General features: G+C 41.4%; 1 long non-coding RNA gene across 2 annotated transcripts; it reads left to right on the top strand.

The window, feature by feature from the left end:
* Positions 1-5,575: 5,575 nt before the first annotated feature.
* LOC116098966 lies at positions 5,576-10,623 on the top strand. Of its 2 annotated transcripts, none has more exons than XR_004122024.1 (4): positions 5,576-5,620; positions 5,976-6,102; positions 9,428-9,489; positions 10,401-10,623. It is a non-coding gene; the product is annotated as an uncharacterized LOC116098966 (long non-coding RNA). The 2 variants fall into 2 exon arrangements; XR_004122025.1 differs by having other exon boundaries at positions 5,600-5,649.
* Positions 10,624-11,176: the final 553 nt, after the last annotated feature.

Raw genomic sequence — 11,176 nt, 5'->3', positions numbered from 1 at the left:
TCTTGCTCCTCCTCCATCTTCTTGCTCCTCCTCCTCCATCTTCTTTTTGCTCCTCCTCCTCCTCCTCCTCCTCCTCCTCCTCCATCTTCTTCTTGTTCCTTCTCCTCCATCTTCTTCTTGCTCCTCCTCCATCTTCTTGCTCCTCCTCCTCCATCTTCTTCTTGCTCCTCCTCTTCTTCTTATCTTCCTCCTCCTCTTCTACCTCTTCCTCTTCTACATCATCTTCTTCCTCTTCTTCCTCCTCTTCCTTTTCTTCTTTCTCCTCCTCTTCTTCCTCTTCTTCTTTGTATTTTTAAACATTTTTTTAATAAGATATATTCTGACTATGGTTTCCTTTCATCAACTCTTCTCAGATTCCCCCTGACCTCCCATCCCATCCAAATCCACACCTGTTCTTTCTCTCTTTATAGAAAACAAGTAGATATCTAAAATTAAGAATAAAATGAAATAACAAAATAAAATCCTGACTTGCCTTATGTTGGGACCTGCTGTGACAAGGAAGTCATCACAGTAACCCAGCGTTGTGCTGATGGCTCTTGGTGAAAATGTTGGCTGTGAGAATGACTCTGGTCTTATTTTTCAAATTTCATCTAGGTTCAACACAGGAATTATTATTTTCAGTTTTTAAAGATCTTCTGTTCAAGGGAGTATCTTATTACTTGAGACACACAATCCTTACCCTTCGGGATGATCCTGTCTATAGAAATGGACCTGTAGTTAGGACAGATGTAACAACTGCAAACATACAAAGTGTTGCAACAGACTGGCAGGGAAGCCATGGGGCAGAGTGACCAGTGAGGCTGCCTGCATTGACAATCCTTGTCTGGGCTTCAGTCTCATCCTGTAGGTGGTCTCACAAAGCTGAAGCCCCTTTCTTCTCCCAGCATGAGATTCCAGGAAGGAAGTCCCCATTTCTTTAGTGTCCATTGTTTCAACCATCTATCAGAAGAACAAGAGACACAAATCTTTCCTAAGAACATCTTCATTTCTGCCAGGTCTGTTACACCATCTTTGTATTTTAGGGTTTGTTTATAGAAGACAGGCACATGCTGTTGGTATTATGCTGCTATGCTTGCTTTTTGCTAAGATACCTTAGAGTAATGGTTCTCAACCCCTTTGTGTGGTACAACGACCCTTTCACAGGGGTCACCTAAGATTATCACAAAACACAGATATTTACATTATGATTAGTAACAGTAGCAAAATTATAGTTAAGGAGTAGCAACAAATATAATTCTGTGGCTGAGGATACCACAACCTGAGAAACTGTATGGTTGTGGCATTAAGAAGGTTGAGAGTATGTTCCACATGTCCACCCTCATGTTCCTGACCATCTCCCTCATGCTACTCATGTTCATGAGCTTCAACACATTGCATATTCCTGCTGTTCTTATTGCCTTTGCCTATCCTGTGTCCTAGGCTTGATCAGGGTTAGGTGGTGAACCAGGACTGGCTTTGGAATGGGATAGGAACCCAGCATATTTGGGTAGCCCCAAGGCTATGGTCCTAAATGGGATGAACTAGTGAGAATCTTAAGATCTAGGTAGAGAAATTTAGTCACAGCTAATCAAGGCCAAAAACTAACAGTGCTTAGTACAACAAGGCAGATTGTATAGGATGGATTTGGATCCTGCACTGTGAATGCTGTGATTGTGCTCTCAGGTGCCTCTGAAGAGAGTAAAACTACTATGCTGAGCTGATTACTGGAATGGGTCCGAAATTCTATGGCTTATGTGTTGTCTGAACTATGTGACTTTGGATAAGTGGAACCTTCCAGCAATTACTTGAATGGATCAAATACCTCCAATAGTAGCTGGAAAGGTTCCATTATAAAATGTACAAAATGTTCATAACAAATCCAGTGGGGTCAAGGAACTATGGACTGAAACCTCGAACGAAAACAAATCTTTGCTCCTCCAAGTTGCTTATGGCAGGTGGTTTTATAACAGTGACTGAAGGCATTCTTAGGTGTGGGGGGAGGAAAGGGGGAATGGGTGTGAGACAGGTGTGAGGGGGTGGGGCAGGGAAGAAACTTTTACTTTCAAGAATACAGACATGAAATCTCCCACTATTATTGTGTGCAGTACAATGTGTGCTTTGAGCTTTAGTAGAGTTTCTTTTATGAATGTTGTTGCCCTTGCATTCTGGAGTATAGATGTTTAGAATTGAGAGTTCTTCTTGCTAATTTTTTCTTTTGATGAGTATGAAGTGTCCTTCCTTATACTTTTTGATAACTTTTGGTTGAAAGTTGATGTTATACCATACGAGAATGGCTACTCCAGCTTGTTTCTTGGGATGATTTGCTTGGAAAATTGTTTTCCAGCCCTTTACTCTGAAGTAGTGTTGATCTTTGACACTGAGGGGTGTTTCCTGTATGCAGCAAAATGCTGGGTCCTGTTTACCTATCCAGTCTGTTAGTCTATGTCTTTTTATTGGGAAATTGAGTCCATTGATATTAAGAGATGTCAAGGAGTAGTGATTGTTGCTTCCTGTTATTTTTGATGTTATTTTTATGTTTCTGTGGATATCTTCTTCTGGGTTTGTTGAAAAAAGATTACTTTCTTGCTTTTTCTCAATTATGAACATCTATGCTCCAAATGCAAGGGTATCCACATTCATAAAAGAAACTTTACTAAAGCTCAAAGCCCACATTGCACATCACACAATAATAGTGGGAGACTTCAACACCCCACTCTCATCAATGGACAGATCATGGAAACAGAAACTAAACAGAGACACAGTGAAACTAACAGAAGTTATGGATCAAATGGAATTAACAGATATCTATAGATATCAATTCTTTCAATTCATTCTGAAATGAAAGAATATGCCTTCTCAGCACCTCATGGTACCTTCTCCAAAATTGACAAATATAATTGGTCACAAAACAGGCCTCAACAGATACAAGAAGATTGAAATACTCCCATGAATCTTATCAGATAACCGCAGAATAAGGCTGGTCTTCAATAGCAACAAAAACAACAGAAATCTCACATACATGTAGAAGCTGAACAACACCCTACTGAATAATAACTTAAAAGAAAGGAAGAAATAAAGAAAGAAATTCAAGATTTTTTAGAATTTAATGAAATTGAATGGACAACATACTCAAACTTATGGGACACAATGAAAGCAGTGCTAAGAGGAAAATCATAGCTCTGGGTGCCTTCAAAAAGAAACAGAAGAGGGTATACACTAGCAGCTTAACAGCACACTTGAAAGCTCTAGAACAAAAAGAAGCAAATACACCCAAGAGGAATAGACAGTAGGAAATAATCAAACTCAGGGCTGAAATCAACCAAGTAGATATAAAAACAACATAAAAAGAATCTACAAAACCAGGAGCTAGTTCTTTGAGAAAATGAACAAATAGATAAGCCCTTAGCCAGACTAACCAGAGGGCACAGAGACAATATCCAAGTTAACAAAATCAGAAATGAAAAGGGAGATGTAACAACAGAAACCGAGGAAATTAAAAAACTCAAAAACCTATATTCAACTACAAAAGCCTATATTCAACAAAACTGGAAAATCTGGATGAAATGGAGAATTTTCTAGAAAGATACCAGGTACCAAAGTTAAATCAGGATCAGATAAACCATCTAAACAGTCCCTGAACCCCTAAAGAAATAGAAGCAGTCATTAAAAGTCTCCCAACCACAACAAAAACAAACAAACAAACAAACAAACAAAAAAGCCCAGGACCAGATGGGTTTAGTGGAGAATTCTATCAGACCTTCAAAGAAGACCTAATACCAATACTCTTCAAACTATTCCATAAAATAGAAACAGAAGGAACAGTACCCAATTCATTCTATGAAGCCACAGTTACACTGATAACCAAAACCACACAAAGATTCAAGAAAGAAAGAGAACTTCTGACCAATTTCCCTTATAAATACTGATGTGAAAATAATAAAATTCTTGCCAACTGAATCCAAGAACACATCAAAATGATCATATACCAGAATAACGTAGGCTTCATCCCAGGGACACAGGGATGATTCAATATAAGGAAATCCATCAATATAATCCACTAAGTAAACAAACTCAAAGAAAAAAAAACATATGATCATTTCATTAGATGCTGTAAAAGCATTTGACAAATTTCAACATTCCTTCATGGTAAAAGTTTTGAAAAGATCAGGAATTCAAGGCCCATACCTAAACATAGTAAAAGCAATATAAGCAAACCAGTAGCCAACATCCAACTAATTGGAGAGAAACTTGAAGCAATCCCACTAAAATCAGGGACTAGACAAGGTTGCCCACTCTCTAAGGGGAAAATTTCCTGAAGAAAACACCAATAGCTTATGCTTTAAGATCAAGAATTGACAAATGGTACCTCATAAAATTGCAAAGCTTCTGTAAGGCAAAAGACACTGTCAATAGAACAAAAAGGCAACCAACAGATTGGGAAAAGATCTTTACCAACCCTACATCTGACAGAGGGCTAATATCCAATATATACAAAGAACTCAAAAAGTTAGACTCCAGAGAACCAAATAACCCTATTTAAAAATGGGGAACAGAGCTAAACAGAGAATTCTCAATTGAGGACATTGAAATGGCTAAGAAGCACCTAAAGAAATGTTCAACATCCTTAGTCATCAGGGAAATGCAAATCAAAACAACCCTGAGATTCCACCTTACACCAGTCAGAATGGCTAAACTCAAGTGACAGCAGATGTTGGCAAGGATGTGGAGAAAGAGGAACACTGTTGTTGGTAGGACTGCAAACTGGTACAACCACTCTGGAAATCAGTCTGGTGATTCCTCTGAAAACTGGGCATAGTACTACCTGAGGACCCAGCTATATCACTCCTGGGCATATACCCAAAAGATGCTCCAACATGTAATAAGGACACATGCTCCACTGTGTTATAGAAGCCATACTTATAATAGCCAGAAGCTGGAAACAACCCAGATGTCCTTCAACAGTGTAATGGATACAGAAAATGTGATACATTTACACAATGGAGTACTACTCAACTTTTAGAAATAATGTCTTCATGAAATTTTCAAGCAAATGGATCGATCTGAAAATATCCTGAGTGAGGTAACTCAATCACAAAAGAACACACACCATATGCACTCACTGATAAGTGGATATTGGCCCAAAAGTTCAGAATACCCACGATTCAATTCACAGAACATATGAAGCCCAAGAAGAAGGAAGGCTAAAGTGTAGATGCTTCAGTGCTTCTTAGAAGGGGTAACAAAATACTCACAGGAGAAAATATGGAGACAAAGTGTGAGCAGAGACTGAAGGAAAGACCATCCAGAGACTGCCCCACCTGGGGATCCATCCCATATACAGTCACCAAACCCAGACGCTATTATGGATGCTGGGAAGTGCTTGCTGACAGAAGCCTGATATGGCTGTCTCCTGAGAGGCTCTGCCAAAGCCTGACAAATACAGAGGCAGATTCTTGAAGCCAAACATTGGACTGAATTCAGGGTCCCTGATTGAGGAGCTGGAGAAGGGACTGAAGGAGCTGAGGGGGGTTGCAGCCCCATGGGAGTAGCAACAGTTTCAACTGATCAGACTCCCTGGAACTCCCAGGGACTGGACCACCAATCAAAGAGTTCACATGGAGGGACCCATAGCTCTGGCTGCGTATGTGGCAGAGGACAGCTTTGTTGGATGTCAGTGGGAGGAGCAGCCCTTGAGCCTGATGGTGTTCAGTGTCCCAGTGTAGGGGAATACCAGGGTGTTAAGACAGGAGTGAGTGGGTGGGTGGGGGAGCACCTTCATAGCGGCAGGAGGCGGGGGAGGGGATAGGGGGTTTCCAAAGGGCAGACCTTGAAAAGGGGAAAGCAAAGGTTACTGTTAATAGAACAGTAGTATAAATGTAAATAAAGAAAAAAGTATATATGTATATAAAGAACACAGACATGGTTCCAGTACTTGCTGTGAGGTCTCCACAGATCAGGACTTGAACATTCATCCATTATGTCCCTACCACTTTCAGAAGTAAGAAGTCTTTCACTGGTCAACAAGAATCGTGGAGGCAAACTGGTGCCTGCGGTCTTCCTGAGTTTTTGTTCCTGAGTTTTTGTTCTTCCTCACCAGCTTGGCACTATCATAAGCCACTGAAGGTATTGCCGCCTTTCCCTCACTGTGACATCTGTTGTTGTTGTTGTTGTTGTTGTTGTTGTTGTTATTGTTGTTGTTGTTTAAGTAAATTTCCTAGGATTGCCTCCAACATCTGATCCTTCTCTTGCCTACTTAGTTTTGTAATTACAGGAATGCACCATCACTTCCTGTGATCTCTTTTCAAGGTATTTTATGCTGTAGAAATGAGTTCCCCAGAAACACGCCTCATGTATTTTCAACCAGTGCTTGCTTTTGGGGGGGGGACCCTGAATATGCAGCCTGCCTCACTCCATCGCCCTCACACTCCTCTTTCTGGTTTTCTAATGGCTTTCTTGGCTGAATGGCTGGGAGGAGGTGTGACCAGGAACCTCTAATACAGATAGTCACCCCAGGCACCTAGCAGGGGTGATGACAGAGGTCAGGAAGTGCTATAGAGACACTAGGAGGGAGAGTCCAGCCCAATAAGGGAGGAGACAAGCATCTACTGCTCATTTTCTGAGATTACCAGGCTTTCTACGAACTTATTTCCTCAAGTGGCATCCTTCAGCAAGGCTGAAATCTTCCATTCACTATGTCCTGTTAAGTGATGATTGAAATCATAATACTCTGGAACAGTTGTTTCAGAAAAATAGCTTTAATTTAGGTTCAGGCTCATCTTTTTTCCAGTGACTCTGGAGTGAGCTGAGGCTTCCCATGTGGAGTCTGGACATTCTATTAGTTTGAGAGGTCAGCTCAAACTACTGAAAAGCTGAATTCCTGATTCTAGTTTTCAGATGGAACAATTCTATTGAATATGAGCAAAAAGACATTAAACTAGGTTAATGATGCTGCTTTCATTTATTTTCCCCACAGCTATGGTTAAAATTGGGAGAGCTGTCCTAATGATCATTGAGTTTGTGATAGACCATTGACTGCATTAAGAGGGCAGTTTTTAAAATGCCTAAAGCTCCAATTGGTCTGTCCCTGACCTCTGTGTCAATTCGTAAGGCTATCACATTTGACCATACTCCAGTTTTATATTACAAAGCAACTCTCATAATTCAGAATCTTAACCAAGATATCTCTCCTAACCCCCCACTCCCACACTTGCCCTGACCTGTGGGACATTCAATAGGGACCTAGGTCAGGGGACTAGAGAGAGACTAAAAGAGACAAGAGACACGAGGAGTGAGAGCAAGACAGTTGTCAGATCAAGCTTCAAAAAACTTTACTTCAGGGATGGCAATATGAGCACAAGCAAGAGAAAGCTTCAAGGGAGGGGGAAGAGCCCTGGGCAAGGGAGGGGGCAAGGTGACAATCTTCGGCTCCTGGAACCAACGGGCTCAGGTCCTCCACACTCACAAATATTCTTACTGTTAGACTATGTACACATGTTCTCTCAGGGCTGTAGATTTAAGCTAGTAATTTTCCACAAGGCCATGGTTAAGGCCATGGCTCCCAGAACACACTCTGTCTTACCTGGAAATTATTAAAAAGCAAACTAAACCTTAACATTGCCTGAGGGTTGCAGTACTCTGAAGTTACAAATTACAAATCAGTTTATCAAATATTAATCAAAGGCACTAGCAAGAGGTTAGAAGTGTAATGTGATAATATATCCAGCAGGTGGCACTGCTGTGTAGGAAGAAAAGCCATGGTTGTTTGTTTTGGTTTGTTTTGGTTTGTTTTGGATTTTTTTTTTTTTTTTTTTTTTTTGACAAAGGTCATTATAGAGTGGAGGCTGGCTTGGATATTCCTTAGAAGTATGCAAATGAGTCTTTAACCCTTTCATTCTCCAGATCTTCCTAGGAATGTGTGCAATGACCTAGTAGGAGAGAAATGGGGCGTTCTAGCTTGTAGAATCCATAGTGATAGAGAATAATGTGTCTTTTTCTGTCAGGCAGGGTTCGGTCTCAAAGACTTTCAAAAAGAACTGAAAAATCAAATCCACAACCAGCTCTTTATCCATGGACCTTTGTTGTTTGCCATCATAATGACAAAGAAATCCCCCAAACAAGCCTAGAAACAGAACAGGGAATGGTAGAGTCAAAATCTTTTTTTGCACAACAGCAACAAAAGATGGAGGAAGAATTTTTACTGCAGTAGGTAAGAGGAGCAGGGACAGAAGAGTCATCTCCAGAGCAGGAGTGGGAACTCCACCTAGGTAGATACACAGGCTTATATAAATCACTTTAGGGTGAGCACCCTGAGCATGCTCAGTTAAGGGTAGAGTTCTGAGCATGCTCAGTTTCAGATCCTAATTAAAAGGAATAATGGCAGATACATTATGGGGCAGGTGTAGCTCAAAATCATGGAGCATGTGCTCAAATGATTAAAATGGTGGAAATGGGCACATGTAGGCATGATGAACTTGTAGCATAAAATGGCAGCCGTAAGTAAAGAAAGACTACTTTATGGATGCATTAATAGAAGTGTTAACTCTGAAGGTACCCGCCCTCACACAGTGGTTGATAAACACCACTCTGTATAAGACCTGGAAGAAATGGAGTTTGCCTGGCTTTGTTGTCGATGTTCGTCTTTGATGACAGTATGTGCAATGTCATTTCTCTGGACATTGGAACCCATCAAAGATACAGAATAAAATAAAACAAATTACCTTCTCTGAAGCATGGATCTAGGAAAGAAGAGAAAAACTGAACACCTGTACTGGGAGGCTAGCATTCTACTTTGTGAGCATAGCCTCTTCCCACTTACCAAAACTCTGCAACAGCCATTATTCTCTTTGGCAGGTAAAGGAAACTGGCTTAGAGTTCCCAAGTATACCGAACATCCAGTTTGCAGGTGATAGGTGGACTCTGACCTCTGGACTCCAGTGTATACCCTGTAGCAAATATAGGACTTGGGAGACTTTCATGCATTGCCCCACACATTCCAGAGAGCTGCTCTCCAGTGTTAGGTGTTGTGTTAGTTAGTTTTAGGTCAAGTTGACCAAAGCTAGAGTCATTTGAAAGTCCAGAAACCTAACTGAGAAAATGCCTATAGACCATTGTGGGTGATGCCACTCCTGGACTGGTGATCCTGGGTTCTATAAGAAAGTAGGCTGGGAGGCTGGACAGATGGCTCAGTGGTTAAGAGCACTGACTGTTCTTCCAGAGGTCCCGAGTTCAAATCCTAGCAACCACATTGTAGTTCACAACCATCTGTAATGAGATCTGACGCCCTCTTCTGGTGCGTCTGAAGACAGCTATAGTGTACTTACGTATAATAAATAAATAAAATCTTTTTTTAAAAAAAGAAAGAAAGAAAAAGGAAGTGGGCTGGGCAAGTCAAGGGGAGCACCAGTAAGCAGCCCCCTTCTACGGCCTCTGTATCAGATTTTTCTTACAGGTTCCTGCTCTGGTTGAGTTCCTGTCCTGACTTATTTCAATGATGGACTGTGATGTGGAAGTGTAAGTTATATAAACTCTTTCCTCCCAAACTTGCTTTTAGTCATCTTGTCTCCTCACCGCAATGGTAGCTCTAACTAGGACAGGTGTGTTGGAACTGCAAGTCACTGCAGGGCTCTTAGGACAATGGCTTGCTGTCTTGGCTCAGACAGAGGATTCTGTATTTCGGGTGCATCTTTGAGAGCAAAGGTACTGTTTGGAGGTCCTTCCTTTGAGGAGCAAGGCTCCCTCCTTTCAGAGGCCACTAAATATTTTCCTTGTCTCAGATTTCCAAGCCAAAAGGAACTCACATTCTGTTTCGAAGGTAGTTTGTTCTAAACAACCTAAATTTTGTATGTCCTGACTTAAACACTTATCAACCATCTGAAAGAACTGTGTGTGTGATATGTATGCACATGTGGAAAGAGCAAATGAGTTTTTTTTTTTTCTTCTTAGCTTACTACAATTATTTTTTAATGGGATATATATCCACAAGGCCCTAGTCCTTGAGATTTTGGTCATTAGAAGGAATTCTATGCTTGTTAAAAATGGGAAACTTCCAGAACAAGGCATTCACATGGATTCTAATGGGTATGTCCTAGAAACCACTGCCGTGTTTCCTTCTTTTAGAATTATAAAATATGTGTGGTGCCCCATGGCTCCTTGTTACTGAGGCAAAGTTGAAAGACCAATGGAGTATGGGAAGGGAAGAGGCCCCTCACCCACCAGGGCCTATTTTAAGTCTCTTGCTGAATCAATACTTTTGGCATAGCTGACTAGAAACTGCCCTAAATGAAAAGAGTACACAGAAATTATCCTTTCTTCCTGAAAACACCACAGACAAGGCTAACATGACAGCCAGTGAATAATGCTCTTGATAAGGGCACAACAAAATCAAATTAATCTTTACATTTTAACCTGTGCCCTTTCCCCAGCCTTGAGCGGGATGAATCAGACCTTGCTTTGCTTAGCCCACTGAGGGTGGAGTCTTCCAACCTAGGTAAAGTCTATTGTCCTGCCACATCTGCAGCTTACTGAAGGAAGCCACTACCAGCTGAGCAACTGAACTTGTCTTCCTGACAAGATCCTGGCAAAGCGGGGGTCTCCCCCCTTTATATTCAGACCTTAAAATTAAAAGATTGAGCCTTGATCAGGGAACTTTGTCTTGTCTCGTTATTTCTCTCGCAGTCCTTCCCATCTATCCCCAGCTTTCCTTTCAGGAACCCAGGAACCCATAGCAGCTGGTGGCTACATTAACCTATGTTTTTTTTTGCCTCAATCACACCTTTTCTGCCTACCAGTACCCCCAAGTTGCCTTATTATTTTATTTAAAGGGAAACCTGATTCCAACAAGGAAATGCGTAAACCAACACATGTTCCTGCCTCACCCTTTGTTCTATAGATCGTCTCCCTTAAATGATGAAACCCCACACGCCCACAATCACTTGCATAACTCCTGCTCTGCCAACTCTCAAGTCCCTCTGTCCATTGTCCTAGTTAGTAAATTCACTAACTTTGCTTCCCTCTGACTGGTCCTGAATCTCTGATGTGACTGAGTAGAAGAAGCCTCCGAGGCTCTGAGAGGATCCTCAAGCTGTGTAGACGCACTGTGGAGCTGTGCTCTTGCTGCTGGTGGGGGACAGTGGCCGGCCAGTTTGGGAATAGCTTCATGAAGTAGAGTATGTTTTGAGCAGGAGCCACGAGCCTCTCA

Source organism: Mastomys coucha, unplaced genomic scaffold (assembly GCF_008632895.1).
Source record: "Mastomys coucha isolate ucsf_1 unplaced genomic scaffold, UCSF_Mcou_1 pScaffold20, whole genome shotgun sequence".
NCBI classification, from domain to species: Eukaryota; Metazoa; Chordata; class Mammalia; order Rodentia; family Muridae; genus Mastomys; species Mastomys coucha.
Note: the sequence above shows the minus strand (reverse complement) of the source record. Positions and strands in the feature narration are given on the sequence as shown.